Source organism: Lathyrus oleraceus, chromosome 1, assembly GCF_024323335.1.
Source record: "Lathyrus oleraceus cultivar Zhongwan6 chromosome 1, CAAS_Psat_ZW6_1.0, whole genome shotgun sequence".
Classification (NCBI taxonomy): Eukaryota; Viridiplantae; Streptophyta; class Magnoliopsida; order Fabales; family Fabaceae; genus Lathyrus; species Lathyrus oleraceus.
Window position 1 is genome coordinate 343,686,331 of NC_066579.1, and position 16,622 is coordinate 343,702,952.

Genomic DNA, 16,622 nt, shown 5'->3' on the forward strand with positions numbered 1-16,622 from the left:
ATATATATATATATATATATATATATATATATATATATATATATATATATATATATATATATATATATATATATATATATATATATATATATATATATATATATATATATATACATTCATATAATTTCATAATTTCATATTTGCATATTCGCATATATGATTAAATTATTGGTTTGAGATTCTCATTCCCTGAATGGTGGTACTTTATTCCCATACAAATTTTGGTGTCTGTCCTCCCTCAATTGTAGAGTGTCATCCCCTTAGGCAGAAAGACTTTAACCTTTCTCCTCTTCCCCACTGAGTTTGTTTCCTCGTGGATGATTATTACTTCAGTTTCCTCACCGGTTGCTTACTTGGATGGAATCACTCCCCTTGAGCTATATCCTCATTGGGTTGAGTCTTGATTGATTGTTTCTTTCTAGCTCCTACTAGATAGATACTTTGAGTCCCCTAAGCGTCTATTGCCCAGTAACTGGTAATATTCTTCTTAGTTTGCAATTTGTAATTCTTGCCCAATACCCGGTAAAATTACCCCTGTTTTGCCCAGCAGTAGAGTCCCCAGTGGATCTGATTCCCTAGGAAGTATATCCTTGATATGTTCACCCTAACCGGTGACGAATATCTTTCTCTCCCCTGCTTAAGTCTATCCTTGACATGTTCATCCTAAACCGATGACGAATATTCTTTTTTTGGTATTCTACCCAGTAAAAAGGTAGTTGTAATCCCTATTCTTGTTTCCCAGAGAGTTAATCCTTGATATGTTCATCCTAACCCATGACGGGTTTCCTTCTCTTTGTGGTCTTCTACCTAGTAGCCGGTAGTTGTAAATCCTGCTTTTTGTTCCCTCCGCAGAGTTGATCCTTGATATGTTCACTTTAACCAGTGACGGATTCTCTCTCTTGGTATTCTATCCAGTAACTAATAAATGTAATTCCTATTTCTCTCTCCTCGAAGAGTTTATCCTTGATATGTTCATCTTAACCGGTGACGGATTTTCTCTTTGATCGGTATTCTATCCAACATTTGATAGATGTAATTCCTACTTTTTTTTCCGGTTAGTTTATCCTTGACATGTTCATCTTAATCGATGACGGGTATCCTCCTTGACAATCCCATGCAAGTCTACCCTTGATATGTTCATCTTAACCGATGAAGGATTTTCTTCCCTGTTGAGTTTATCCTTGATATGTTCATCCTAACCGATGACGGATACTCTCACCTTTGTTCTTCTGCCCAGTAATTGGTAGTTGTAAATCCTATTTTCTGCAGTTTCCCCAACAAGGCTATTCTTACCTAGTAGCCGATAATGAGTATTCCCTTCTGTTGTTTCTCAGTGAGTCATCCTTGATATGTTCATCCTAACCGATGATGGATGTCCTCTCTGTCAGATCTTTATTATCTCCTTACCCAGTAACAGGTAGTAGATAATAGATTTTATCTCCTCCTGTGTTAAAGTTTATTTCTTCCCCAGTTGAGTTGAGTGTGCATTTCCTTAGCGAAATCGCTTTTCCCTGCATGATTAAGTATTTCAGTTTTATCCTGACTTACTCGTATCCCCTGCAGATGTTGTTAGTTCCCCGACTAAGTTTTTTCATGTTTGTATGGAATCCCTCGAGTCCCCGAAGTTTTAAGTCGTAGCCTGGCCTACACATAACTCCTTTTTCCCCCCAGAGTCTCGGTCTCCCCAGTGAGTTTTCGTTACGGAAATGCATTTTACCCCTGCGGACTTTCGGTATCTCCGATTTCTTTTCCTTTATGGCCATATTTCCCCATAAAGAATTTACTTTAGCATTAATATAATATGCATCATGAGGTCTCTTAGGAACCAAAATTTGTTTATGTGTTGTTATTTAAGTCCATTTTATTGAGTCGACATGAAGATTTTAACCTTCGCCTCCTCAGTTAGAATGTCCTTAAATATGGGCAGCTGTAAGACCCCAATTTTGACCCTAAGATCCCTCATGCAATTCCATCATATGAATTAACATCCTCCTTACCCCTTTTTCATTGGTTTTATTTAGGGAGAGACCACCAAGCACTATGTGATTGTATCATACTTGTATATTATCATTTTACTAATCAAAATACTAAAAATATGTCTTTGCATTTGCTTAACTCTTTTGTAGGTAGAGCATGATCTCCATTGATCTATCAAGATCATATCTAGGGTTTGAGACCCTCATGATGAAGAGAACAACCATGGATTGATACAAGAATGATTATGAGCATCATATATGAGTCCCAATGATTTCTACATGTTATATTGATCAAGTTTTCTTCAAGAGTTTGAAGGTGATTTGCCTTGGAAACCCTAGTTTGACTGGGTATCTTGAGTAACTTCTCCAATAAGATATCTCACCAATTGATCAAATTTCTCAAGGGACACTTTAAAATTCACCATCTTATGCATATATGATCTACCATGAGCCTATAAAGTCAAGAGATTTGAAGATTAGCAAGTTGGTTGATGGTGGTTGGCCAGATGAATTCATCTGATCAAAACTGGGTCTCCCTAGACCCTATCTCCTACAATTTTTACCATTGATGTCTACTTCAAATTTTATGTTTGGTGTGAGAGCTAATTCAACTTTTATGAGCATGTGATATGAGGTTACATTATAGGTCACTTTTGACCTATACCATTGATCAAGTGATTTTTCCAAACTTTAAAAATACATAACTCTGTCATTTCAAATCAAAATGACATGAAATTGGTGACCATTTTGAAGGTCTTTGAAAGAGCTACAACTTTGATGAAGAAACGTTTCTCATTTGAAGACCACATAAAAAGTTAAGCAAGGTGGAATATTGAGACATATGGCTTGACACTTAGAAATTATTTCAATATGTTAAAATTTCCAAACTTCCACCTCAAAATTCATCATGATACAAGCTCCAAATGGAAAAGTGATGAACATGAAAGTTGTTCCTCTTGATCTAATCTTTCCAAAAAGCCAAAATTCATCCATTTTGGACAAGAAATGAATAGGCTGCGCATGGCTTGAACATGGTATCATCATTTGGCAAGATTGAACTTCAAACATCCATGCATAATTTCCTAGCATTCCAACATGACTTCAGCCTTACTTATACTCAATTATGGATCAGATGGAGTGATTTCATGGGCCTGCACATGCCCATGCACTCATGCATCACACATTGATAATTTTGGAAGTTCACTTCAAGTGTGCAAATATCAATTGAATTGGCTATAAATAGATCTCCATATGCTCTAACCCTCTCATTCCAAAGGATAATCCTGAGAAGTTCACTTAAAATTGAGTTTGAATTCTCACTGTTTTGAGATTCAAAACTCCAGGGGTCGAAGACCTTTTGAGCATTCAATTCATCTTCTACAAGCATTTGGAGTGAGATCAAGCACGAGCCAAGGAAAGAACAGTTGAATCCAGACCTACATTGAAGGTATTTTCTAGAAATTTTAATATTTTCGATTCTCTCTCGATCTTGCTCAATTCTCTTGATTCTTTGGTTGTCTGAAGTCCTACCAATGTAGGCAAGAAGATTGAGTTGCTTTGAGGCCAAATTGAAGCAACTCAGTTCATGTACCTCAAATTTCAACTCCATGTCTCAATATACTTGGAGTTAGGATAAGTTGAGGTCAGATTCGTGCTCAGTGCCATTTTTACTTTGAAATCATGTCCTTCTTTTTAATTTTGGTGATGGTTATGACTGAACCAGTCCGGCGAGGCTCACTTGAGAAGGAGACCGGAGCTGTAGCTCAGGTGGTAAGTTGGCGTGTTCAGAGACACATGATCCTTTTGAAATGAAATAATCTCGTGCGTTGGTTTGAATTACCTTTCCTGTGGCGCGCGGACTCAGGCGTATCGTGGATTGCACGCTTGTGACCACTTGATCTGCCATCTCAATTAGTGAGGGAGATCAGGTGGTCCACGTTTTTTTTGATCATTTAATTTTCATTTTTATCCTTTTATTTTTATTAATTCATATTAATTTTAATATTGATCCAAAATATATGGGAGTTTCACCAAAAAATTTCAAAGAATTTCCTCTTTCATATTATGAATTAAAAATATTTTTTGGATCATTATTAATATTTTTCATGATTTAATTGATTTTGCATTTGTTTTTAATTGTTTAAAAATACTTTTAAATGTCCAAAAATTATGATTTTTTTTCTCCAAGGTCCTTTGACCTTGTTCGACCTATGATAAATCTCATGGCCATTTATTTGGTGTTTTAATGAGGTTTTAGGAATTGGAAAAACCATATTAAATTTAAATGCCTTATTTTAGTATTTTTAATTTGATTAAGTGCCAAATAATTTTGTTGACCAATTGTGATGACTTGTTGGTGTTTGACTATTGTTGTTGGGCCTTGGTCAAGGTTGATTTGACTTTGTTAAGTTAATATCATTAGATTTAGGGGATTGATGGAATGTACATTCCATCTCCCAAAATGAATGAATGATATTAATTTGGTAAAAGTCCTCCTTTGATCAATTTGTGATTTTATCCATTCCTTTCCCTCTTCATCTTATTCCCCTTCTTCATTCATTCATTCCATTTGGCATATGATATCTCAAAATCCTAAGGCTAGTTGATTAAAAAATTAACATGAGTATGGATGAGATTAGGCCACACCTTTTGCATATTCTTTTTGTGTGTGGTATGTTTCATGAGCATAGTTCATAATACTATGTCTCTAACATGCATTAACACCAAAATTCTATTGCTCGACCTTAAATAGTTGTGACTTCTACATAAGTCCAATTACGAGTGCTTAACATAGCGCTAAATTTGTGGCACAAAAGGCATAAGCATTCTAGTTAGTGAGATTGTAAGTCTCCCCTCTTTCATGGTATTGTGTGGAAACTTGGCCTTTTTTCCTTCCTTTGGAAGATGTCTTGGTTCAAGGATCCATGCTTGTGATAAGTGGGTTGAGTGTTCTCCAAAGAGTGTCTTAAAATGAAAAGCAAAACAATACTAACTTCTAACCTATTAACTACTAACTTTTAATTTCAAGCTCTTTACTTTAATGCCATTTAATTTTAGCTTTTATACATTTGCCATTGTTCATATCATTCTAATTGTTTATGTTAATGTAATTTTCACTTTGTCCACTTGGACGATATTATTTGATATACTTTGTTCGTGTATACTTTGTTGGTTTGTGTGGTCTTTGACCATTAATGTACATAATAACAACAAAAACCCTAAAAAAAATTTATGTGGACTGTTGGCTTGATCTTGGACAAATGGACTTAGAATCTAGGTAACCTTCATATGCTAAAGGACTTGGCCAATGCCAACTTATTGAGAAACCAAGTGCTTGCAATTTGAAACTTCATCTTACACATCATTCAAGATCTCTCTAAGTTCATCTGCAACATGATCATTGTGAAGCTGTTATTTTGAACCTGTGACTTGTGGAATTCATCTGTTACATGGGCTATTTTGAAGAAGATCATGGAATGGATAAGCTTGGATGTGGCCATCTTTATTTGATGCCTTTGATCTTCAAGATAATATAATTGTGCATTTGTATGCTGCGTGATTCTAAAAGTCCAAGGGAATTCTGGGTTTCTATTGACATTCTTGTCTATTGGATTGCTACCCATTTGGTCAGATCTTTTCAACTCTAAACTTTTAATATTGTACATAGGATAATCTCTATATCTTCTCCCCACTTTCTTTAATTTCAAAATCTCTCCCTCTCTTTTTCAAAACCTTCTTTGACTGAACTTATTTTGTTCTAAATTTGACCATTTTGCAAAAAGATAGAAACTTTGGCCTTATGCCATTGCATTTTTCAAACTTCTTTTCTTAAATCAAACTTGGGAATAAATGTAATTATACTTGACTTAAACTTTCAAAAAGCCAAAAAAGAACTAACTCATTCAAAACATTTTTAGGCTTTTGTGCCTTTCAAACTCAATTTTTTTGTTAAAAAGCAACGCATCCACGTTGAAATTTGTATCACGAACTACGAGGTTTTGATCTCTCATTTTTATGTTGGTACGTAGGCACAAGACCGAAGGTCTTGTCAAACACAAAAATATAAGTAATGAATTCTTTTCTCATCGCCCCATTCTATTTGTTTGTAAACATCACTTTATACCAAGTACATATGCACACAAAAAGGGATCCCTAGGAGTACCTAGGATACTTTGGGTGCTAACACCTTCCCTCTGTGTAACCAACCCCCTTACCTTTAATCTCGGACATTTTATTAGTTTTGATTTGAAAACTTCTTACTTTTTGGGTATTGTTCGTACTTTTTCCCTTTTCCCTTGGAAACAATAAAAGCGCGGTGGCGACTCTTGTTATTTGATCTCTAGCTTATCCATAGCTTGATGATCATGAATTTACTACTACACCAACATATCTCTATTCCCCCGGGTTTTATCGATGTTTTCCCTTCCCTTTGGGGATAAATAAAGTTCGATGGCGACTCTGTTGTATGTTCGAGCGTGCGATACGTTCGGGTATACTTTTGCTAGCTTCAGCTGACGACTCTGCTAGGGATACTTTGCTACTTGGAGTACTTCCTTGTCGCTAAAAGGAGTCGAGCCTAGTTTAGGTTGTTCCGTAGCTAGTTTTAGGTGTTTACGTTTATAGATTTACTCGCTTCTATTTATCGCATTTCTTATTTGCTTTATATTATTGGTATTATATGTTATGTTGTTGTTGGGATGAGATAGACTACATAGAGGAAAGCTCTGTAACCGAGCTTAGTATACACATAGGTTAGAATCGTCGATGGTCGTGTATGCCTGTGTTTCGCACGTTGGGTTGTCACGAGAACCACACCCAGACTAGATTCACTTGGAAGTACTTTTGTCCTGTGAGTATTCACTACGGCATGGTATTTCCATTTCGAGTCGATGACTCTGGGAGACCTTCCATGGACCACCTTGGAGCATAGTCCACACCTGTGAGGGGGATATGGGTTTTTTATTGTAGGAAAATGTAATACCCCAATTTTGACCCTAAGATCCTGTCATACCCCGATTTTGGCACTGGAATTTTTTCCCCATCAATCACTCGTTTGTATTCTTTCTTCATTCACCTTCATACATGTTCATGTTTACTATTTCATATTTTTCATTCATTCAATCATAATCATCCATAGCATGTGGATAAAGTATCCCATCACATGAATGTCGGGAAGTTCTAAGGTACAAGAGAACAATTTAGGTTTGCCACAAGGTCACCCATTTTTCATTCACACCAAATATTACAATCATTACAAGTCATATAAATTACAAATTTACAAAAAATTGGCATTTGGACCAAATCCAGCCCATCCCCAAGAATCCCAAGGATCCTAATCCCTACTTTCTCTCTATTTATATACGTTGAAGCTTAGGATGAAGTGTTGAAAAAAACATAACGTATTCAAGGTTCATTATCCTTCGTGGGTTTCAAGCTCAATGTGTTGTTGTTTGTGATACTTGCGACTTTACTTATTGCTCAACATGAAGTAGGTGTTTTATTGATTATCAAGTCACCATGATTAACGGCTAAAGAAGGAGGATAGGATGTGATTCAAAATTATGTGTTTTGGAGTGGACATGAACCGTCACTTGACAAATACTATTTTTGAGACAAACTATGGCTTGGTAAAGTTCACAAAGCCGGTGCAACAAGCAAGTCTTGCGTTCACCTCAGAATTGGGCCTTATGTTTGTGCTGGATGGAGCTTTGGAAGCTTCCGAGTTTAACTCAAGTGCATTCCAGAATGGTCCAATAATTCTACCTCTGATTGACAATAAACATTGACCTATGGAGTATGACCTCGGCGCTCTTGGTAAGGCATATATTCAGTGGACATCACATATAGTTGTATGACTTAATACTGGTGTTCCATGGACGATGTGCAAACAAAATGATGCTCGTGATCCTTTTATTAATACTTGCAATGGTTACTACTGTGATTATTTCTCTCCAAACAAATCTTACTTCAAGAGTTTTCAAGTCAAGTTTCCGAGAAGAAGAGAGTGAGAAAACATCAAAGGCAATTGGATATGGCGCCGTTAAGTATGCTGACCGGAAGATCAATAGATTAACAGATTACACTTTCAACTTTGATTAGATGCTTAATAATAAGGGAAATACTGTTGTATGCACATGCCAGGATATGTTCCATTATCAGGAAATATGGTAAAAAAAATATAGAAGAACTAAAAAGGAATGGGAGTTTGGTGTTGGATCATGAAGACGAGCGTGCATTGGCTTTTCACTTATTAGAATTTACAGAGGTTTTTGTGGAGTCCTACTCAAATTTGCTACCAAAAGTGTTATGTGAATACTTATATAATTTGGCTTCTGTTAGCCTCAATGGAGACCTTATACTTCATAACCTTGCCTCTAGGCAAAGGACGACTAAACTCAAAGATCCCAATCAATAGATGTTGAGAGTTCTTGATTATTCTCGGGTTAGTCGTCACCTTTTTGTGACAGCCGGTGATGATAGGACAGTATATCTGTGGGATACAACTGGACACCAACTGCTGGCATTAGCTTCTCTCCATCCAACGATAAGATCATTGTTGGTGCCGGCCTTATTATCATGTATCCAATTCTGCTGGAACTTAACATCTGAACAGAGCTATGCCTTGTCACGCCCAAAACATCATAACAGTAGTGATGGCAGGCTCTGCAACAATCCTTAACAGAATCACACTCAATTTCTAAATCCTGCATAAATGATAATTTAAAAAGAAAATGGATAATGAAACAATCACCATGAGCATATACCTACAACATCTGCTAGCTTGCTCGCAACAAGCTCTGCATCTCAACTAGATCCAACTAGCTCTGAAGCAATAATTCATTCAGTCAATCATTACCATACGTGGCCAACTTCTAGCCATGACAACCAGACTGACTGTCAAACTCAGGAGTCTAAAATCGCTCAAGAGTAACCTTCATCTGAAATAGAGCTGAAGCAAGAAGGACCTGTCATGGAACAGATGCAAAAGGTTACCTCTCAAGATGTAAGTAATCCTATTCTATCACACAAACAATCTCAAGATGAATGTCTCCAACGCCAGACTGTACCAGTTTCCCACCAACATGCTCAAACAAATGAAGTTCGAAAATCTGAAAAAAGATCTTGTCTTTAACCATGAGGTAATAAAAATAAATAATCCCAACTGTGAATCTCAGTATGCAAAATTGCAGCAGATAAGTAATCAACAGGCCACGGTAAATGAACAACCTTTCTCACTGACCTCCATCACATAAATCGAGTCACTAAGGCAACTGAATGTAAGGTTATCATGCCATGGATCCAGAGCTGCGAGCCACTCCTGCATCTAGCGCAAGGAACTTGCGTCTAATGATGTGAGGATCCTCTGCACTTCCTCAACCTGTTATGCAAGAATGAGCATCCAAAATTAAAAGAATACACAGTAAAATACATGACAAACCAATTTCCTCTTCTGCTGTGGATGCGAATAAGATTAAAGAAGCCACTAGACAGTTTAAACTTGGTAAAGGGTTACCTCCACCAATGAGGACCAGGTCAAACAGTGGAAGCCAGGATCTTGACCAGGTTTTGTCCCTGCCGCTAACAACTATAGGAGCAGCTTCTGCTACTGTTTCAACTCCTAATTGACCTCTTCGGTACAGAAGCCTCAGCTCAACCAGAATTAATTTCACAGCCCACTATTGAGCTTGTAGGTGGGAAGTTACAATAGGACTTATTCCAGAGGATTTCTTTCAGAATACATTTTCTTCTGTTCATGATGCTGCATACCTCCAAACCTGCAGTTTTTGCCTCCAAACAAGCAAAATAAAGTGCACATCAACCCAATAATAATAATTCAACCATACTACTAAACCACAACAATTCAGAGAATGCAGGAATCATTTACAACAGCCTTGCTTTATCACATTCAGATTGACTAATTTGGAGAATGTGTTAAAAATACAGAAGAACCTACGGAGTCTCAACCTACCAATTCACCAGTGCTAGAAGAACCTGCTGAAACTCAGCACAAGGAGGCTCCAAAAATAACCGACAGAGGTTCTTCATTGCTGCAAAACAGAAACAGGAGGAGCAACAACTGTTAATACACCAACAACAACAAATGCGATACACAGTGGACCCGTTATTGTTTTTCCATTCTTTGCTTGCATTTCACTGCAGTAAAAAAGAAAACACGTTAACACTCAGCAAGGCGGTAAAATCCCACCAGTAATCCAAAAGAGGAATTGAGACAAATTCAAAGCAAGAAAGCGTAGGATCTTATTACCTCTTCAGATTGAGTACCAAATTGAGGCAAACAAACTGAGCACCTTAAAGCACTCCCAAGAGCATGCCCTTTTGATCTCCATAAGCTGAATCAAAAACCCTAACCAGATGAGTATAAAAAAGAGGAGAGCGACCAAGAAAAACCCTAATTTTTTCAGACGGCGAAAAACCCTAGAGGACGAAAAAAATCAGAGAGACCACAACGAAAACGACAAGACCCTCGCCGAGCATAGCAAGTGAGCAAGGGAGAAGAAGAAAAATACTCACCAGCCGTTGAAGCGTCAAACTTGGTAGATCTTTATTGGCCTTGATATATTGATAATCTGTTGTTCCCATTTTCGCTTTGATTTTTCTTCTTTTCTTTGGATTTCCACTTATATCATGTAACCATGCTCAAAATAATAAAAAGGGGGGATATGCGGGAGTAGGGTTTACGTGATTTCTGTTTGTGTTTGATTTTGTTGAGTTCTGTTTAAACTGAGTGTGGATGTGATGTTATAGTAACTTTTGATGTTGGTTTGAGGCATAGTGAACGATTTCGGATTCAAGGATGAACACCATGGTTATTCATCACTTGTTCCTCATGAAATCCGGTTTTTATACGACAGTTAATGGAGTGTAATCTAAAATGGAACTAGTCAAGATTTTATGGAAAAGAGGCAAGTGATTGAACAGTTGGTAGTCTGATTTCTTTTCCCTATATATTGATTAATGAGGCGTTGGTAGGGGAATTGAGATTTTTTTTTATTTTTGAATCAGCAAGAATCTCGTTGGTTGGTGCATTTAATGATAATGTAGGGATGTGGGATTTATGTGTAAAAGCCATTTTGAAATTTGTTCCAGTTTTTTCTTTTTTTTTCTTTTTTTAATATTCTTTATGGTCACATGGCATTTTGAAATTCAAAAGTTTTGAACAGAAGGTGTACCGTCCTCACTCTCATTTACAGTATTTCATATGCTATATTTACTTTTATTTTTCACTTGTTTCTCCTACTATTTCATGTTATTATTTTTATTTATTTTAGAGTTTGTTTTAGGTTTTAAGTAGGTTAGAATTGGGCGTTAGACCCATGTTTAATTTTATTTTTTAATCATATATTAATGTTTGAACCCATGACTGTTTTTATCTTATTCATCTTTTTTTATTTTTATTTTATTAATTTAAGTTGATGTTATTAATTGATTAATTCGTTGAGGGTTAGTATATTTATGGGTATTTATATTATTTGATTAGTTATTTAGATGACTTTAATATACTTAGTCATTTAATTAGGTAACATTTTTATTCGTGTTAATATCTTGTTCATGTAAATAATCGCATCACCAAGACTTTTAATAAATTTCAATCTCTTCAAACCCTCTTCTTAAATAAAGTTGGAAGAAAAAGGTTACCTGGATGGAATGTCCAGTCGTAATCCCGAATATTAGGCTCAAGCTGTAAGAGCTTGCAAGCCGTTAATATTCGTCTTCTCTTTAACACTTTAATATTCCAAATCATTTTCTTAATAAAGTTGGAAGAAAAAGATTACCTGGATGGAATGTCCAGTCGTAATCCCGAATATTAGGCTCAAGCTGTAAGAGCTTGCAAGCCGTTAATATTTGTCTTCTCTTTAATACTCCAATATTCAAAATCATTTTCTAAATGAAAGTTGGAAGAAAAAGGTTACCTGGATGGAATGTCCAGTCGTAAACCCGAATATTAGGCTCAAGCTGTAAGAGCTTGCAAGCCGTTAATATTCGTCTTCTCTTTAATACTCCAATATTCAAAATCATTTTCTAAATGAAAGTTGGAAGAAAAAGGTTACCTGGATGGAATGTCCAGTCGTAATCCCGAATATTAGGCTCAAGCTGTAAGAGCTTGCAAGCCGTTAATATTCGTCTTCTCTTTAACACTCAAATATTCAAAATCATTTTCTAAATGAATGTTGGAAGAAAAAGACTACCTGGATGGAATGTCCAGTCGTAATCCCGAATATTAGGCTCAAGCTGTAAGAGCTTGCAAGCCATTAATATTCGTCTTCTCTTTAACACTCAAAGATTCAAAACCTCTTCTTAATAAAGTTGGAAGAAAAAGATTACCTGGAGGGAATATCCAGTCGTAATCCCGAATATTAGGCTCAAGCTGTAAGAGCTTGCAAGCCATAAATATTCGTCTTCCCTCCAAAACATTTATAAGTATTCGAATCATTTTCTTAACAAATATTGGAAAGAAACAGACTGCCTGGGTGAAATGTCCAGACGTAGTCTCGAGTACTAGAACCAAGCTGTAAGAGCTTGTAAGTCACAAGTATTCGTCTTTCAAACTTCAAAATACCTAATTCCTACCTTAGTACTTTTTCAATAAAGATGGAAATGGAACATGGTGTATACCATGCACTCCTGAGGCTAGGATTCGAGATGTATATCTCGCTCATCCAAGTTCTCGCCATTATTCAAAACACATCAAACCAATCAATTTCTTTTCTCGCCGCCGTGCGATTAACCCTTTAAACCTTTTCTCAAACGAAAGGTACTTTGTTTCAAAACAATGCAAGGCAATGTTTTTCCACCTGTTTTGGGTAGTCCAACAATGTTTTCGTCGATTTGACACAAAGTAGCTTTCGCTAAAATCGACCAACAAACAAACATTTTTCTACCCAGAACTACGTAAGCCTTGATTTCTCTTTTGAGATACGTAGGAGCAGGATTCGTTAATCTTGTCAGGCCCACTAATAAAAAACTTAGGTTTAGTCCTTCGTTAAAAATCCAAAAACATTTCTTCTATCTTCCTTTCTTTCTTTCTTTCCCACCTAATAATTCGAAAAGCCTAAACATTCCAAACTAACATTAACGTACGCAACTGACCTAATGGTTCCCGTTGAGTACAACGGACGTGAGGCGTGCTAATACCTTCCCCTTGCGTAATCGACTCCCGAACCCTGATTTGGTTGCGACGACCATAATCATTGTCGTTTTTTTTTCTTGGGTTTTATCGATATTTTCCCTTTCCTTTTTAGGAATAAATAAAGTTCGGTGGCGACTCTGTTCAGTCCATCATTGCGAGCGTGCGATCGCGCTTCGCTTTGAAGTCGTATCCCTATTTTTTTCGAGGTGCGACAGATGGCGACTCTGCTGGGGACGAATATTGATCCCTAAGTGAGTCAAGCCTAGTTAGGTCGTTTGTGTGCCTTTGTTTGTTTACCTATGTGGCTTTTCTTTATTGTTTTACTATCTCTATTGTCATATTGATATAAATCTGTTGTATTGGTTCGATTATGGTTTGGTACTTGGATATTCTGATTGCAAACCTTGTGGGAAAGACTTTTTACCCGAGTCTCGAGTAAAAACATAAGATAGGACGAGGTTGAGTAGTGCGGGTCCGCGAGATGTATTTCTCGTTGGGTCGGTACGAGAACCTCACTTAGAGTAGATTCTTGAGAGGATGTTGTCGCTCGGCAAGTAAGTTGTCGTAAGCTTCGATATTTTCTTTAGGATCCATGACTCTGAGAACCATTTGTAGAACCTTAGTTCTTTGCTCCACTAGGAAAGATGGTTGCGTAGCGTGGGTCTGCGAGATGTATTTCTCGTTAGATCGATGCGAGAACCTCACTTAGAGTAGATTCTTTAGATGGAGTTGATGCCCGACAAGTAAGTTGCCGCAGGTAGCAAACAGTCTAATGGATCCATGACTCTAGGAACTTTTTTTTATAAAAAAAAAAAAAAAAAAAAACCTTAGACCATACCTGGTGAGAACCATGTTCTATACAAAGCAATCAGACTTATCCATGCCTTAAGCCTATTGAACCTATACAAAAAAAAATGCATTACATTCATACATCGCATCAACATCATAAAAAGCAAACTCTTAGTTACCTCTTATTTGTTTCAGGAATTGAGAACTTGAAAATGACAACTTCAGTGAGACACACTTTCACGCTTAAGTACAAGGAACCTAAGTTGGATAGTCTGAAGGGTTTGATCTCTGATTTGTCTCTCAGCAGACGTGATGAGTTCGGAAAAAACTATGGGAAAATTTTGAGCCTTCTAAATAAGAAAGTTGACTATGGAATTATCGGCTCTCTGGCACAATATTATGATCCCCCTCTGCGTTGTTTCACATTCGCTGATTTCCAGCTAGCTCCTACTTTGGAAGAAGTTGAGAGGATCGTGGGACTCAAGTTGAAAGATTTTAATCCGTTTCCAAAGCTCGAAGAAGATATGGGACCAAAGAAGATAGCTTCGGCCCTAAGTATCAATGTCCCGACTGTTCGAGACAATTGGGCTGAAAAAGGGGGTTGCAAAGGTTTTGCCGCGATGTTTTTGGAGGACTTAGCTCTAAAGTTCAAGGAAAGTGGAAATTGGAATGCATTCTATGCTGTGGTGGCTTTATTGATCCATGGGATTGTGTTATTCCCAAATGTTGAAAAATTTGTGGATCAAGTGGCCATAGAAGTCTTTCTCTCTGGCAATCCAGTACCATTTCTCTTAGCTGATATTTACTATGCCCTTCACGCTCGACATGAAAAGAGGGGTGGAATGTTGTTGTGTTGTGCTCCTTTGCTTTACACTTGGTTCATGCAACACATGCCTGAAGAAGGTCCTTTTGTGGCAAAAGAACTTAAGTCTCCTCAGAAATTAGCTTCTCTCACCGCAAGTTCCATCAGATGGTATATCCGAGAGTGGGAAACCCCAGACATTATAGTCAGTTGTGGGGAATTTCCTAATGTACCGTTGTTGGGCACCAAGGGTTGCATCAACTATAACCCTATGTTATCTCGATTACAACACGGTTACCCCATGGATGGTCCTCCTGACGCAAAGGACTTACAGCCATTTGTGCTCTCTGACATCCAAGCAAGCAATCCTGATGTAAGAGCAGTACGAAAGGCTTGGTTAAAGGTTGTAAGAATGGGTAAAGAGTTTGGAAAGAGAAACATTCTTGCCAAAGAACCTTACACGCAATGGGTGAAAGAAAGAGTTGAGAAAATCCAGTTGCCATATATCTTAAAGACTCCAGCTTTTCCTAAAACTCCTGAGCCCGAGCCCATACTCCCTGAGGACATGGAGAAACTCGTTACTAAGGTTAAGGAGCTCGAAGTGGAGAATGCCGAATTACGAATTCAGATGAACCGAGTTATCTTGGAAAATCAGAATTTGAAAGAGGAACGTAAGGGAAAAGCCCAAGAACTTGAGGATAGAAACAAGAGAGCTAGGCTATTGGAAGACCAGAAAGATGATCTTGATCATATCCTATTGGGTTCCACATCAGTGATCCGAACCAGGAAGGAAGAGCTCAAGAAAGCTGAGTATAGGATCTGTGAGCTAGGGAGATTGTTGGATAAATCTCTTATGGATAAAAAAGAAATTAAGCTCGACTTTGAGGCACAAATCCGTGACTTGAGGGACGCTCTGAAGAAGTGTGAGGAAAAGTTGTCTCGCGAGATCCTCCAAAAGGAAGAAGCTGAAAGAAACTGTCATCATCTCAGGTACCAGTTGGAAGAAGCTACAAGGAGGTTCGCAGTTTTGGAGAGCCAAGAGGGTGATGCAGCCTACTTACTCCTGAAGAATGATTGTGTGTACTGGAAGAGGTTGTACAGAGAAGCTAGAGCAACCTTAGATGAAGATCAAAAGGTCATCAAGGAACTTCAAGAGCTCTATGTTGAATGGAATGGCAAGTTCCGCAACTTGGCTAGGTTTGTTAACCTCAACATGTTGGAACTCCCAGAAAAACTCCAGGAAGCGGATTGGTGTATGTGTCCAGAAAACACGCCTCCTCAAGTTTTCAACTTCGTCAAGTTTATCAAGAAAATGATGAATGAGCTCACCACAGATCTGGCTACGATCTTAAGAGCTGAGACAGAACTTAAGTTTACTTGTACTTAAATTTGAATTATTGATGTTTAAATCTTTTTGTATTCGAATCATGTGTACTTGAAGTTAAATCCTTTTGTATTCGAATCTGATTTTAATTAATGGAAGTTTTCATTTTAGTTCTCAATTATTACATGTTATTCTTATATTCTAACATTGCTTGAACAAATAATAAAGATAACTAAGAGTTTTGCAAACAAATGCATCCATACATGCATTCATACATTTTCAAAAAAAAAGAGTCTCACTCCGCCCTTTCTTCCATCAGTTTCACGCTGAATTTTCAACACCAGTATAATACTCGCGCCAGAGCAAGACAAAGAATGGCTGAACAAGAACAAGAGAGCGCCCGAGTTAGAGCTGAACTAGACGAAATCAAAGGAGGCATGTCCCAGATGCGAGAGATGCTGCAAGCTTTAACCTTCAGGTTTGAGGTTCCGCAGACGACCGTGATTTCAGAGACCACGGGCCCAGCAGTAGAAGTCCCACCTCAGAGGACGTTACCCTCAACCCTTCCTCCATATGGGCTAC